The following is a 15576-nucleotide window of genomic DNA, read 5'->3' as shown; positions in this document are numbered from 1 at the left end:
AAAAAAAAAAAAAAAAATTGCAATTTTGTAATGTTTTCATTTCTGGGGGGAAGCACGGCAGTAAAAAAAAAGAAAAGAATCAGCCACACTTGGCCTTTGTCATATTGTGTATAAGGGGCTGGTGTAAAAACTAAAATTTTTCGGATTTTGTAGTAGTTTATTTTTACATCAGAAAATACGAAAATGATGTATTTATTTTATTTTTTTGAGGATACTGTTTTAAATGGGGGGGGCGGTTCTGTTACTGTGCAGAGTGACACTGTCGCCTTTTTTCTTCATCTGGTGTAGTGTAGAAGTTGGGAAAAAAATAAGGAATGTGTTCTGCAAGCGGAGCTCTAGATAATTCTGTTATTTCCTGGCAAGCCCTGGCTGGAAGACGTGATGGCAGTGTGTGCTGGATGAAAGATGAAAAACAAAGATGAAGGACTTCACTAGAGACATCACTGGTGAGTCAGTGTGTTACCTGTACACTGACACTATACACTATATACAGAGTGCCTTTGTATAATGTCTCCACTGATCACTGTGTTATCTGTACACTGACACTATATACAGAGCTCCTGTGTATAATGTCACCAGTGGTCACTGTATTACCTGTACACTATATACAGAGTGCCTTTGTACAATGTCACCAGTGATCACTGTATTACCTGTACACTGGCACTATATACGGAGGTCCTGTGCATAATGTCACCGGTGATCACTGTATTACCTGAACACAGACACTACATGCTAAGTACAGCTCTCCTGTGTATAATGGCACTTATGGTGATAGTATTATGTTTTTTTATTAATGATCAGTATTGTAGTATTCAGTCACCATGTCGTGGTAATATGTGGTCTGGGAATGGTGCGGTGGTATTTGTTCCTTGTGTGTGCTATTATTCTGTTACTGGTGGTAATATGTGGTCTGGTCATGGTGTGGCAGTATTAGTTCCTTGTATGTGGTATTATTGGTCACCATGTGGTGGTAATATGTGGTCTGGGCGTGGTGCTGTGGTATTTGTGCCTTGTATGTGCTATTATTCTGTCACTGGTGGTAATATGTGGTCTGGTCATGGTGTGGCAGTATTTGTTCCTTGTATGTGGTATTATTGGTCATCATGTGGTGGTAATATGTGGTTGGGACATGGTGTGGTGGTATTTGTCCCTTGTATGTGCTATTATTTTGTCTCTGTGGTGGTAATATGTGGTCTGGTCATGGGGTGGCTGTATTTGTTCCATGTATGTGGTATTATAGGTCACTATGTGGTGTTAATATGTGGTCTGGACATGGTGATGGTGCGGTGGTATTAGTCCCTTTGGATGTGATTATTGGTCATTTTAAAAATTGAAAAATAAATAGAAATATACCTAAATTGTATTGGATATTTTAGCAAATGTTCAATAGGTTACAGTAGAGTAGGGCCCGGCCAAAAGAGTCTACCTTGTCGTGGTGGCAGATTTACAAAATCTTTAGGCCAAAACAAGAGCTGCTGGCTAGATGTGTGATCTGGTAATGGGAACTGTTAATGTGTGTTTGATGAGAAGTGCAGTTTTTACTGTCGACAGTTTGAGGGGTGGGGCTGGGGTGGAGCCTGGGCGGAGTCTCAAGGGGGCCCTGAAAATTTTGCCAGTATGGGGCCCCCGAAATTCCTAGTGGCAGCCCTGCCAACGGGAAAAGGGTGTGCTCCGGTGGCATGCCAACGGGAAAAGGGTGTGGTCCGGTGGCACGCCAACGGGAAAAGGATGTGCTCCGGTGGCACGCCAACAGGAAATGGTGTGCTTTGGGAGCACGCCTACGGGAAAATGGTGTGCTTCGGTGGCACGCCTGCGGGAAAAGGATGTGCTCCGGTGACACGCCAACAATAAAAGGGTGTGCTCTGGTGGCACGCCTACCGGAAATGGTGTGCTTCGGTGGCACACCCAGCGGGAAAAGGATGTGCTCCACAAAACTGGAAAAGGGTGTGCTTCAGTGGCACGCCAACTGGAAAAGGGTGTGCTTCGGTGGCACGCCAACTGGATAAGGGTGTGCTGCGGTGGCATGCCAACGGGAAAAGGGTGTGCTCCGGTGGCACACCCAACGGGAAAAGGATGTGCTCCCTTGGCACGCCAACAAGAAAAGGATGTGCTCCGGAGGTCCGCCAATGGGAAACGGGTGTGGTCTGGTGGCACGCCAACGGGAAAAGGGTGTTCTCCGGTGGTAAGGGAAAGCTATGTGGGGCTATTTATTTTGAATTTAAGGCTATAGGGGCACAATATATTAAATAGCAGGCTTTCTGGGTCCCATTTTATTAAATTGAGTTCTTTGTGGGCCGCATTATATTAATTTTAGGGCTACATAGGGCCCATTGTATTAAATAGAGGGTTATGTAGAGCCTTTTATATGGGGCCCATTGCATTATGTTGGGTTGTGTGGTGCCCATTACATTAAATGTTGGGCTATATGGGGCCTGTTACATTAAATGTGCTATATGGAGCCCATTCTACTCTATGTAGGGCTTTGTGTGGGGAGGTATTATACTGTCGGCAGGGCTGGCTAAAAAGGCCAAGATGGGCACCCTGCAGGCAAATAAAAAAGTCAAAGAATTCACTGCGGTGTCAGGCTAAAAAGCCCAAGATGGGTGTCCCAGTGTTAAGCAAAAGGGCCAGAACATGTACCGCAGTGGCAGTGTAAAAAAGAAAACCCAAGATGGATGCCATGGTGGTAGACAATAAGGCCAGTGAATGTATCTTGAAGGCAGGCTAAACAGCCCAAGATGGGCGCACTGGTGGTAAGCAAAAAGGCCAAGTATTGGGCCCTTCTGGCTGGCCCACGGGAAATGGTGTGCTTTGGTGGCACACCAACGGGAAAAGGGTGTGCTCTGGTGGCACGCCAATCGGAAATGGTGTGCTTCGGTGGCACGCCAACTGCAAAAGGGTGTGCTCTGGTGGCATGCCAACTGGAAAAGGGTGTGCTTTGGTGGCACGCCAACTGTAAAAGGGTGTGCTTCGGTGGCACGCCAACGGGAAATGGTGTGCTTTGGTGGCACGCCAGCTGAAAAAAAGGGTGTGCTCTGGTGGCACGCCAACCGGAAATCGTGTGCTTCGGTGGTATGCCAATGGGAAAAGGGTGTGCTTCGATGGCATGCCAACAGGAACAGGATGTGCTCCGGTGGCACGCCAACAAGAGTGCTCCGGTGGCACGCCAACGGGAAACGGGTGAGCTCTTGTGGCATGTCAAGGGAAAAGGGTGTTCTCTGGTGGTAAGGAAAAGCTATGTGGGGCTAATTATTTTGAATTTAAGGCTATAGGGGGCACAATATATTAAATAGAAGGCTTTCTGGGTCCCATTATAATAGAGTGCTATGCAGGTTCCATTATATTAAATTGAGTTCTTTGTGGGACGCATTTTATTAATTGGAGGGCTACATGGGGCCCATTGTATTAAATGGAGGGTTATGCAGAGCCTTTTACATGGGGCCCATTACATTATACGTTGGGTTGTGCGGTGCCCATTACATTAAATGTTGGACTATATGGGGCCTATTAAATTAAATGTTGTGCTATATGGAGCCCATTCTACTTTATGTCGGCTATTTGTGGGTGGGCATTATACTGTTGGCAGGGCAGGCTAAAGATGGGCACCCTGCAGGCAAATAAAGTCAAAGAATTCACCGCAGTGACAGGCTAAAAAGGCCAAGATGGGTGTCCCGGTGGTAAGCAAAAGGGCCAGAACATGAACCGTAGTGGCAGTGTAAAAAAAAAAAAACAACCAAGATGGACTCCAAGGTGGCAGACAATGAGGCCAATGAATGTATCTCGATGGCAGGCTAAAAAGCCCAACATGGTCGCACAAGTGGTAAGCAAAAAGGCCAAGTAGTGGGACCTTCTGGCGGGCCCATGGGAAATGGTGTGCTTCGGTGGCAAGCCAGCGGGATAGTGGCTGTGCTTCGGTGGCATGCCAGCGGGAAAGTGGCTGTGCTTCGGTGGCACGCCAGCGGGAAAGTGGCTGTGCTTCGGTGGCACGCCAGCGGGAAAGTGGCTGTGCTTCGGTGGCACGCCAGCGGGAAAGTGGCTGTGCTTCGGTGGCACGCCAGCGGGACAGTGGCTGTGCTTCGGTGGCACGCCAACAGGACAGTGGCTGTGCTTCGGTGGCACGCCAACGGGACAGTGGCTGTGCTTCGGTGGCACGCCAACGGGACAGTGGCTGTGCTTCGGTGGCACGCCAACGGGACAGTGGCTGTGCTTCGGTGGCACGCCAACGAGACAGTGGCTGTGCTTCGGTGGCACGCCAACGGGACAGTGGCTGTGCTTCGGTGGCACGCCAACGGGACAGTGGCTGTGCTTCGGTGGCACGCCAACGGGACAGTGGCTGTGCTTCGGTGGCACGCCAACGGGACAGTGGCTGTGCTTCGGTGGCACGCCAACGGGACAGTGGCTGTGCTTCGGTGGCACGCTAACGGGACAGTGGCTGTGCTTCGGTGGCACGCCAGCGGGACAGTGGCTGTGCTTCGGTGGCACGCCAGCGGGACAGTGGCTGTGCTTCGGTGGCACGCCAGCGGGACAGTGGCTGTGCTTCGGTGGCACGCCAACGGGACAGTGGCTGTGCTTCGGTGGCACGCCAACGGGACAGTGGCTGTGCTTCGGTGGCACGCCAACGGGACAGTGGCTGTGCTTCGGTGGCACGCCAACGGGACAGTGGCTGTGCTTCGGTGGCACGCCAACGGGACAGTGGCTGTGCTTCGGTGGCACGCCAACGGGACAGTGGCTGTGCTTCGGTGGCACGCCAACGGGACAGTGGCTGTGCTTCGGTGGCACGCCAACGGGACTGTGGCTGTGCTTCGGTGGCACGCCAACGGGACTGTGGCTGTGCTTCGGTGGCACGCCAACGGGACTGTGGCTGTGCTTCGGTGGCACGCCAACGGGACTGTGGCTGTGCTTCGGTGGCACGCCAACGGGACAGTGGCTGTGCTTCGGTGGCTCGCCAACGGGACAGTGGCTGTGCTTCGGTGGTAAGGGAAAGCTATGTGGGGCTATTTATTTTGAATTTAAGGCTATAGGGGCACAATATATTAAATAGCAGGCTTTCTGGGTCCCATTTTATTAAATTGAGTTCTTTGTGGGCCGCATTATATTAATTTTAGGGCTACATAGGGCCCATTGTATTAAATGGAGGGTTATGTAGAGCCTTTTATATGGGGCCCATTGCATTATGTTGGGTTGTGTGGTGCCCATTACATTAAATGTTGGGCTATATGGGGCCTGTTACATTAAATGTGCTATATGGAGCCCATTCTACTCTATGTAGGGCTTTGTGTGGGGAGGTATTATACTGTCGGCAGGGCTGGCTAAAAAGGCCAAGATGGGCACCCTGCAGGCAAATAAAAAAGTCAAAGAATTCACTGCGGTGTCAGGCTAAAAAGCCCAAGATGGGTGTCCCAGTGTTAAGCAAAAGGGCCAGAACATGTACCGCAGTGGCAGTGTAAAAAAGAAAACCCAAGATGGATGCCATGGTGGTAGACAATAAGGCCAGTGAATGTATCTTGAAGGCAGGCTAAACAGCCCAAGATGGGCGCACTGGTGGTAAGCAAAAAGGCCAAGTATTGGGCCCTTCTGGCTGGCCCACGGGAAATGGTGTGCTTTGGTGGCACACCAACGGGAAAAGGGTGTGCTCTGGTGGCACGCCAGTCGGAAATGGTGTGCTTCGGTGGCACGCCAACTGCAAAAGGGTGTGCTTTGGTGGCATGCCAACTGGAAAAGGGTGTGCTTTGGTGGCACGCCAACTGTAAAAGGGTGTGCTTCGGTGGCACGCCAACGGGAAATGGTGTGCTTTGGTGGCACGCCAGCTGAAAAAAAGGGTGTGCTCTGGTGGCACGCCAACCGGAAATCGTGTGCTTCGGTGGTATGCCAATGGGAAAAGGGTGTGCTTCGATGGCATGCCAACAGGAACCGGATGTGCTCCGGTGGCACGCCAACAAGAGTGCTCCGGTGGCACGCCAACGGGAAACGGGTGAGCTCTTGTGGCATGTCAAGGGAAAAGGGTGTTCTCCGGTGGTAAGGAAAAGCTATGTGGGGCTAATTATTTTGAATTTAAGGCTATAGGGGGCACAATATATTAAATAGAAGGCTTTCTGGGTCCCATTATAATAGAGTGCTATGCAGGTTCCATTATATTAAATTGAGTTCTTTGTGGGACGCATTTTATTAATTGGAGGGCTACATGGGGCCCATTGTATTAAATGGAGGGTTATGCAGAGCCTTTTACATGGGGCCCATTACATTATACGTTGGGTTGTGCGGTGCCCATTACATTAAATGTTGGACTATATGGGGCCTATTAAATTAAATGTTGTGCTATATGGAGCCCATTCTACTTTTTGTCGGCTATTTGTGGGTGGGCATTATACTGTTGGCAGGGCAGGCTAAAGATGGGCACCCTGCAGGCAAATAAAGTCAAAGAATTCACCGCAGTGACAGGCTAAAAAGGCCAAGATGGGTGTCCCGGTGGTAAGCAAAAGGGCCAGAACATGAACCGTAGTGGCAGTGTAAAAAAAAAAAAAACAACCAAGATGGACTCCAAGGTGGCAGACAATGAGGCCAATGAATGTATCTCGATGGCAGGCTAAAAAGCCCAACATGGTCGCACAAGTGGTAAGCAAAAAGGCCAAGTAGTGGGACCTTCTGGCGGGCCCATGGGAAATGGTGTGCTTCGGTGGCACGCCAGCGGGAAAGTGGCTGTGCTTCGGTGGCACGCCAACGGGACAGTGGCTGTGCTTCGGTGGCACGCAAACGGGACAGTGGCTGTGCTTCGGTGGCACGCCAACGGGACAGTGGCTGTGCTTCGGTGGCACGCCAACGGGACAGTGGCTGTGCTTCGGTGGCACGCCAACGGGACAGTGGCTGTGCTTCGGTGGCACGCCAACGGGACAGTGGCTGTGCTTCGGTGGCACGCCAACGGGACAGTGGCTGTGCTTCGGTGGCACGCCAACGGGACAGTGGCTGTGCTTCGGTGGCACGCCAACGGGACAGTGGCTGTGCTTCGGTGGCACGCCAACGGGACAGTGGCTGTGCTTCGGTGGCACGCCAACGGGACAGTGGCTGTGCTTCGGTGGCACGCCAACGGGACAGTGGCTGTGCTTCGGTGGCACGCCAACGGGACAGTGGCTGTGCTTCGGTGGCACGCCAACGGGACAGTGGCTGTGCTTCGGTGGCACGCCAACGGGACAGTGGCTGTGCTTCGGAGGCACGCCAACGGGACAGTGGCTGTGCTTCGGAGGCACGCCAACGGGACAGTGGCTGTGCTTCGGTGGCACGCCAACGGGACAGTGGCTGTGCTTCGGAGGCACGCCAACGGGACAGTGGCTGTGCTTCGGAGGCACGCCAACGGGACAGTGGCTGTGCTTCGGAGGCACGCCAACGGGACAGTGGCTGTGCTTCGGAGGCACGCCAACGGGACAGTGGCTGTGCTTCGGAGGCACGCCAACGGGACAGTGGCTGTGCTTCGGAGGCACGCCAACGGGACAGTGGCTGTGCTTCGGAGGCACGCCAACGGGACAGTGGCTGTGCTTCGGAGGCACGCCAACGGGACAGTGGCTGTGCTTCGGTGGCACGCCAACGGGACAGTGGCTGTGCTTCGGTGGCACGCCAACGGGACAGTGGCTGTGCTTCGGTGGCACGCCAACGGGACAGTGGCTGTGCTTCGGTGGCACGCCAACGGGACTGTGGCTGTGCTTCGGAGGCACGCCAACGGGGCAGTGGCTGTGCTTCGGTGGCACGCCAACGGGGCTGTGGCTGTGCTTCGGTGGCACGCCAACGGGGCAGTGGCTGTGCTTCGGAGGCACGCCAACGGGGCAGTGGCTGTGCTTCGGAGGCACGCCAACGGGGCAGTGGCTGTGCTTCGGTGGCACGCCAACGGGACAGTGGCTGTGCTTCGGAGGCACGCCAACGGGACAGTGGCTGTGCTTCGGAGGCACGCCAACGGGACAGTGGCTGTGCTTCGGTGGCACGCCAACGGGACAGTGGCTGTGCTTCGGAGGCACGCCAACGGGACAGTGGCTGTGCTTCGGAGGCACGCCAACGGGACAGTGGCTGTGCTTCGGAGGCACGCCAACGGGACAGTGGCTGTGCTTCGGAGGCACGCCAACGGGACAGTGGCTGTGCTTCGGAGGCACGCCAACGGGACAGTGGCTGTGCTTCGGAGGCACGCCAACGGGACAGTGGCTGTGCTTCGGAGGCACGCCAACGGGACAGTGGCTGTGCTTCGGAGGCACGCCAACGGGACAGTGGCTGTGCTTCGGAGGCACGCCAACGGGACAGTGGCTGTGCTTCGGAGGCACGCCAACGGGACAGTGGCTGTGCTTCGGAGGCACGCCAACGGGACAGTGGCTGTGCTTCGGAGGCACGCCAACGGGACAGTGGCTGTGCTTCGGAGGCACGCCAACGGGACAGTGGCTGTGCTTCGGAGGCACGCCAACGGGACAGTGGCTGTGCTTCGGAGGCACGCCAACGGGACAGTGGCTGTGCTTCGGAGGCACGCCAACGGGACAGTGGCTGTGCTTCGGAGGCACGCCAACGGGACAGTGGCTGTGCTTCGGAGGCACGCCAACGGGACAGTGGCTGTGCTTCGGAGGCACGCCAACGGGACAGTGGCTGTGCTTCGGAGGCACGCCAACGGGACAGTGGCTGTGCTTCGGAGGCACGCCAACGGGACAGTGGCTGTGCTTCGGAGGCACGCCAACGGGACAGTGGCTGTGCTTCGGAGGCACGCCAACGGGACAGTGGCTGTGCTTCGGAGGCACGCCAACGGGACAGTGGCTGTGCTTCGGAGGCACGCCAACGGGACAGTGGCTGTGCTTCGGAGGCACGCCAACGGGACAGTGGCTGTGCTTCGGAGGCACGCCAACGGGACAGTGGCTGTGCTTCGGAGGCACGCCAACGGGACAGTGGCTGTGCTTCGGAGGCACGCCAACGGGACAGTGGCTGTGCTTCGGAGGCACGCCAACGGGACAGTGGCTGTGCTTCGGAGGCACGCCAACGGGACAGTGGCTGTGCTTCGGAGGCACGCCAACGGGACAGTGGCTGTGCTTCGGAGGCACGCCAACGGGACAGTGGCTGTGCTTCGGAGGCACGCCAACGGGACAGTGGCTGTGCTTCGGAGGCACGCCAACGGGACAGTGGCTGTGCTTCGGAGGCACGCCAACGGGACAGTGGCTGTGCTTCGGAGGCACGCCAACGGGACAGTGGCTGTGCTTCGGAGGCACGCCAACGGGACAGTGGCTGTGCTTCGGTGGCACGCCAACGGGACAGTGGCTGTGCTTCGGAGGCACGCCAACGGGACAGTGGCTGTGCTTCGGTGGCACGCCAACGGGACAGTGGCTGTGCTTCGGTGGCACGCCAACGGGACAGTGGCTGTGCTTCGGAGGCACGCCAACGGGACAGTGGCTGTGCTTCGGAGGCACGCCAACGGGACAGTGGCTGTGCTTCGGAGGCACGCCAACGGGACAGTGGCTGTGCTTCGGAGGCACGCCAACGGGACAGTGGCTGTGCTTCGGAGGCACGCCAACGGGACAGTGGCTGTGCTTCGGAGGCACGCCAACGGGACAGTGGCTGTGCTTCGGAGGCACGCCAACGGGACAGTGGCTGTGCTTCGGAGGCACGCCAACGGGACAGTGGCTGTGCTTCGGAGGCACGCCAACGGGACAGTGGCTGTGCTTCGGTGGCACGCCAACGGGACACTGGCTGTGCTTCGGTGGCACGCCAACGGGACACTGGCTGTGCTTCGGTGGCACGCCAACGGGACACTGGCTGTGCTTCGGTGGCACGCCAACGGGACACTGGCTGTGCTTCGGTGGCACGCCAACGGGACAGTGGCTGTGCTTCGGAGGCACGCCAACGGGACAGTGGCTGTGCTTCGGAGGCACGCCAACGGGACAGTGGCTGTGCTTCGGAGGCACGCCAACGGGACAGTGGCTGTGCTTCGGAGGCACGCCAACGGGACAGTGGCTGTGCTTCGGAGGCACGCCAACGGGACAGTGGCTGTGCTTCGGAGGCACGCCAACGGGACAGTGGCTGTGCTTCGGAGGCACGCCAACGGGACAGTGGCTGTGCTTCGGAGGCACGCCAACGGGACAGTGGCTGTGCTTCGGTGGCACGCCAACGGGACAGTGGCTGTGCTTCGGTGGCACGCCAACGGGACAGTGGCTGTGCTTCGGAGGCACGCCAACGGGACAGTGGCTGTGCTTCGGAGGCACGCCAACGGGACAGTGGCTGTGCTTCGGAGGCACGCCAACGGGACAGTGGCTGTGCTTCGGAGGCACGCCAACGGGACAGTGGCTGTGCTTCGGAGGCACGCCAACGGGACAGTGGCTGTGCTTCGGAGGCACGCCAACGGGACAGTGGCTGTGCTTCGGTGGCACGCCAACGGGACAGTGGCTGTGCTTCGGTGGCACGCCAACGGGACAGTGGCTGTGCTTCGGAGGCACGCCAACGGGACAGTGGCTGTGCTTCGGAGGCACGCCAACGGGACAGTGGCTGTGCTTCGGAGGCACGCCAACGGGACAGTGGCTGTGCTTCGGAGGCACGCCAACGGGACAGTGGCTGTGCTTCGGAGGCACGCCAACGGGACAGGGGCTGTGCTTCGGAGGCACGCCAACGGGACAGTGGCTGTGCTTCGGAGGCACGCCAACGGGACAGTGGCTGTGCTTCGGAGGCACGCCAACGGGACAGTGGCTGTGCTTCGGAGGCACGCCAACGGGACAGTGGCTGTGCTTCGGAGGCACGCCAACGGGACAGTGGCTGTGCTTCGGAGGCACGCCAACGGGACAGTGGCTGTGCTTCGGTGGCACGCCAGCGGGACAGTGGCTGTGCTTCGGTGGCACGCCAGCGGGACAGTGGCTGTGCTTCGGTGGCACGCCAGCGGGACAGTGGCTGTGCTTCGGTGGCACGCCAGCGGGACAGTGGCTGTGCTTCGGTGGCACGCCAGCGGGACAGTGGCTGTGCTTCGGTGGCACGCCAGCGGGACAGTGGCTGTGCTTCGGTGGCACGCCAGCGGGACAGTGGCTGTGCTTCGGTGGCACGCCAGCGGGACAGTGGCTGTGCTTCGGAGGCACGCCAGCGGGACAGTGGCTGTGCTTCGGAGGCACGCCAGCGGGACAGTGGCTGTGCTTCGGAGGCACGCCAGCGGGACAGTGGCTGTGCTTCGGAGGCACGCCAGCGGGACAGTGGCTGTGCTTCGGAGGCACGCCAGCGGGACAGTGGCTGTGCTTCGGAGGCACGCCAGCGGGACAGTGGCTGTGCTTCGGAGGCACGCCAACGGGACAGTGGCTGTGCTTCGGTGGCACGCCAACGGGACTGTGGCTGTGCTTCGGTGGCACGCCAACGGGACACTGGCTGTGCTTCGGAGGCACGCCAACGGGACACTGGCTGTGCTTCGGAGGCACGCCAACGGGACAGTGGCTGTGCTTCGGAGGCACGCCAACGGGACAGTGGCTGTGCTTCGGAGGCACGCCAACGGGACAGTGGCTGTGCTTCGGAGGCACGCCAACGGGACAGTGGCTGTGCTTCGGAGGCACGCCAACGGGACAGTGGCTGTGCTTCGGAGGCACGCCAACGGGACAGTGGCTGTGCTTCGGAGGCACGCCAACGGGACAGTGGCTGTGCTTCGGAGGCACGCCAACGGGACAGTGGCTGTGCTTCGGAGGCACGCCAACGGGACAGTGGCTGTGCTTCGGAGGCACGCCAACGGGACAGTGGCTGTGCTTCGGAGGCACGCCAACGGGACAGTGGCTGTGCTTCGGAGGCACGCCAACGGGACAGTGGCTGTGCTTCGGAGGCACGCCAACGGGACACTGGCTGTGCTTCGGTGGCACGCCAACGGGACACTGGCTGTGCTTCGGTGGCACGCCAACGGGACAGTGGCTGTGCTTCGGTGGCACGCCAACGGGACAGTGGCTGTGCTTCGGTGGCACGCCAACGGGACAGTGGCTGTGCGCTCTTGTGGCACGGGTAAAGGAAGGCTATGAGGTTTAATTATTTTTAATTTAAGGCTATAGGGGGCACAATATATTAAATAGAAGGCTTTCTGAGTCACATTATAAGAGTGCTATGCAGGTCCCATTATATTATATTGAGTTCTTTGTGGGACGCATTATGTTAATTGGAGGGCTACATGGGTCCCATTGTATTAAATGGAGGGTTATGTAGAGCCTTTTATATTATGTAAAACTGTGGGGGTTTCATTATATTAAATGGAATGCTTTGTAGAGCATATTATAATAAAAATGGAGGGCTATATGTGACCACTGTCCCATTATATGAGGAAATCTGTCAGGCTCATTATATTAAATGGATGGCTATGTGGGGTCCACTATATTAAATGGAGCGCTATGTAGAGCCCCCATGAATTAAAAACTTTTTACAATAAAAAACGTCTTTTAGAGTTACAGCTGCCTGCTATAAATTGTAATTCAAGCCCCCCTTTATCATGCCCAAAGTTAGGGAAAAATAAAATTAAAAAAAGCATTTATTTCCATTTTCCCATTAGAGCTAGGGTTAGGTTATGTGCACACGTTGCGTATTCTCCCGCGGATTTTTCTGCACAAAATCCGCAGCTCTTGGCAGAAAACGCAGGTGCGTTTTTGATGCTTTTTTAATGTGGTTTTGGCTGCGGAATTGTCTGCATTTTTTCACAGCAACAGATAGTTTGCCAAACTAGACTAAAGAAAAAAAAAAAATTGATGTTATTATCTTGTCCAACCCCTTCTTCCATTCTCTATTTTGCTTTTACCAAATCAACAATGGTGAGTGCCAGAAATGAGCAGCAGAGTGCCCAGCGGGCTGATGAGTATAGCGCGCAGCGCTTATCGGTCCGCAGGCCATTCAGAATACTCATGCTGGGGTGTTTGCTGCAAATCCTGATGCATCACAGAGAGCAGGTAAGATAAAGTAGATTAGGGTTGGATTAAGTTAGTGTTGAGATTCGGTTTAGGGTGGGGATTAGGGTTAGGCATGCAATTGGGGTTTGAGATTAGGGTTATAGTTGGGATTAGGGTTATGGTTGGGATTTGGATTAGGGTTGATTGGGGTTAGGGTTGTGATTAGGGTTTGGATTGGGAATAGACTTGGGGTTGGGATTTGGGTTATGGTAGGGATTTGGATTAGGGTTGTGATTAAGATTAGGGTTTGGATTAGGAATAGACTAGTGGTTGGGATTAGGGTTATGGTTGGGATTAAGGTTGTGATTGGGGTTAGGGTTGGGATTAGGGTTTGGATAAGGAATAGACTAGGATTATGGTTGGGATTTGGGTTTGGGTTGGGGTTAGGAATAGGTTTGGGATTAGGATTGGGATTCCGAAAATTCTTGACATGTCTGTTTTTTCACTGTGTTGTGTACTAAAACAATATTTTTATTTTAGGCCGAGCAGCAGCACAGGAGAATGTGAGCCTGTAAATTGTGGGTGCACCCACTCTTAGTGGAGAGAACAGAGAAAGGGCATTTTTATGTTCTTTACAACGATTTGAGGAGGTAAGTTGCCAAATATCTCAAGATAGTTTCCAACTTAGAATGTGTCCGAAAATATATAATCATTTTTTTTCTTTTTTTTTATGTCAACTTTGCAGATATCTGGAAAAATTTGTCGTTCTACCGGCTTACAATCACCGCCTTTGATAATCTGCTACAAATCTTGTGTCCCCATCTTATATTGGCTGATATGTTAATGAGGAAGGCCATCATTGCTGAGGAAAGGCTGCTCATCACTTTGCGGTAAGTAACTAATTTTCTGTTTGTATGTCATTAGGCATATTTCACACGTCATTGTATCCGGTACGTGTGATGAAAGTTTTCACATGTACTGGAGACACTGACACATGAAGACCCACTTAAATTAATGGGTCTATGCATATGTCAGCGTGTTTTTGTGGATCATGTGTCAGTGGGCAAAACACGCTGCCACTGTCATGCACACGTGCACATGGAGAACACACATTGATGTCCTCTGTGTAACACGCATTGCACTGGTGAAGCGCTACAGGAAGCGCTGTTCCCTGGCAGCAGGTGCTGGCATCATTCTCCCCTGGTCTGCAGGATTTCACTGCCATCAAGGAAGAATGGGATTTGTCTTCAGCACCTGCCACCTTGTAACTGCACTTTCTGTAGCGCTTGTTCCCTGCTAGCCATCTGTGTGGAAATGATGCAGCACATGGGCGGCACACGGTTGCCACATGTGTGCCTCGCACACACAGACACATTGACATGGATATCTTTGGTACAGTCTTTTACGGTACCACAAATATCCTGATATGTAAAACACGCCTGGAACCTGTCTGCATTGTTGCTGCTATAAGATGCGTCCACTGTCTTTCAGGGCTTATCTGCAGCATTCTATAATTAACCGCCCCGGTTAATGCACTACCACTCTCCTGCTTGCTTCATTGCTGTACTGCACAGGCGTACTTTTATGTTCTGATGAGTATGGACTAAAGTCCGGAGGTGTGCATGCGCTGGGCTTCTCAGACCTTTCCTGGCGCTTGCTCACTGCAGGAATTCGTTCTGCCCTCAACAGGCCAGATAACCACGGCTGAGCAGTAGAGCGTTGAAGCAAGCAGGAGGGCGGCGGTGGTGCGAAAAGATCGGAGTGGCCTGACGCGGAGCTTCAACTCCCATCTGACGTGACCGCCCCACGCAATTGTTTGTAATTTTGTGTTTATTTAGAGCTTTCGTGTCAGACCGGGGCATTAGCGACACCATTATAGAATGCTTCAGATAAGACCTGAAAGGTGGTGGACGCATCTTATAGCGGCCATAACTGCTGACAGGTTCCCTTACATTTTTGTGTGACATTTCTAATAATCTTTTAATTTTCTTTGCAGATTTTTAGCCACAGTAGAGAGCTACACATCTTTACACCTCCAATTTAGAATTGTAAATCCACCATCTCTAAAATTGTAAGGTGCACATGTACCGTCATCTGGCAGAAGTTGCAGCTCATGGTGATGTCTTCCCCAACCGAGGAGACTTGGCTGCCGGATGCGCAACGTGGGTCTGGGAAGGCCATCCAACTCGGGTGTGCGTGTGAGAGAAACTTTTACTGACTATTTTATGAGTCTAGAAGGTCCTGTGCACTGGCAAAACTCCTGTGATGGTGTTGGGCACCCTGAACAGCAGTGAAAGATGAAAGAATAAGATTGAGCGGCACCAATGAAGGACCCGTCAAGCAACATGAAAATGTTTTTTTAGTAAAAAAAAATTATTCCGTATGTATTTGGATTGTTAATTTTATGTGCGTTATTTTTTTCTTTTTACTAAGTGGGTTTTGTTCCCAAAAATGTTCAAGATTCTTCTACTTCCCATAGTCCTGTTCCCTAGACTATCATACATATCCTCTACCCCATAGTCCTGCGCCCATGTACCCATAACACAGGTTATAGCCCTTTTATATCCTCCTTATGATAATGTTTATAAAGAACACCAAATGACTAAGTTATGGTACTGCGGGTAATAGCTAGTGTTGATGCATCCGTAGGGTAACTTGCAGTTGGTGAGGGCATTTCAGTGCTGTATGGTCGACTTGTTTGGTAGTCAGGTTGGGTTTGTTGTTGGGCTTGGTTTCTTTTCCA

At 54.1% G+C, this 15576-nt stretch overlaps 1 long non-coding RNA gene across 5 annotated transcripts in view; it reads left to right on the top strand.

The window, feature by feature from the left end:
• LOC141047650 (uncharacterized) overlaps window positions 1–15216 on the top strand; it is a 50595-nt gene extending 35379 nt beyond the window's left edge. For 3 of the 5 annotated variants that reach the window (XR_012219866.1, XR_012219864.1, XR_012219863.1), the window contains exons 3-6: window positions 289–446; window positions 13374–13483; window positions 13579–13723; window positions 14830–15216. This is a non-coding gene — a long non-coding RNA (uncharacterized lncRNA). Of the gene's footprint in view, window positions 1–288; window positions 447–12987; window positions 13484–13578; window positions 13724–14829 lie in introns of those variants that run through there. The other 2 variants (XR_012219865.1, XR_012219862.1) reach the window with 2 other exon arrangements.
• Window positions 15217–15576: the final 360 nt, after the last annotated feature.

This window comes from Dendrobates tinctorius, unplaced genomic scaffold (assembly GCF_039654945.1).
Source record: "Dendrobates tinctorius isolate UK_male_01 unplaced genomic scaffold, ASM3965494v1 ptg000129l, whole genome shotgun sequence".
Classification (NCBI taxonomy): Eukaryota; Metazoa; Chordata; class Amphibia; order Anura; family Dendrobatidae; genus Dendrobates; species Dendrobates tinctorius.
Note: the sequence above shows the minus strand (reverse complement) of the source record. Positions and strands in the feature narration are given on the sequence as shown.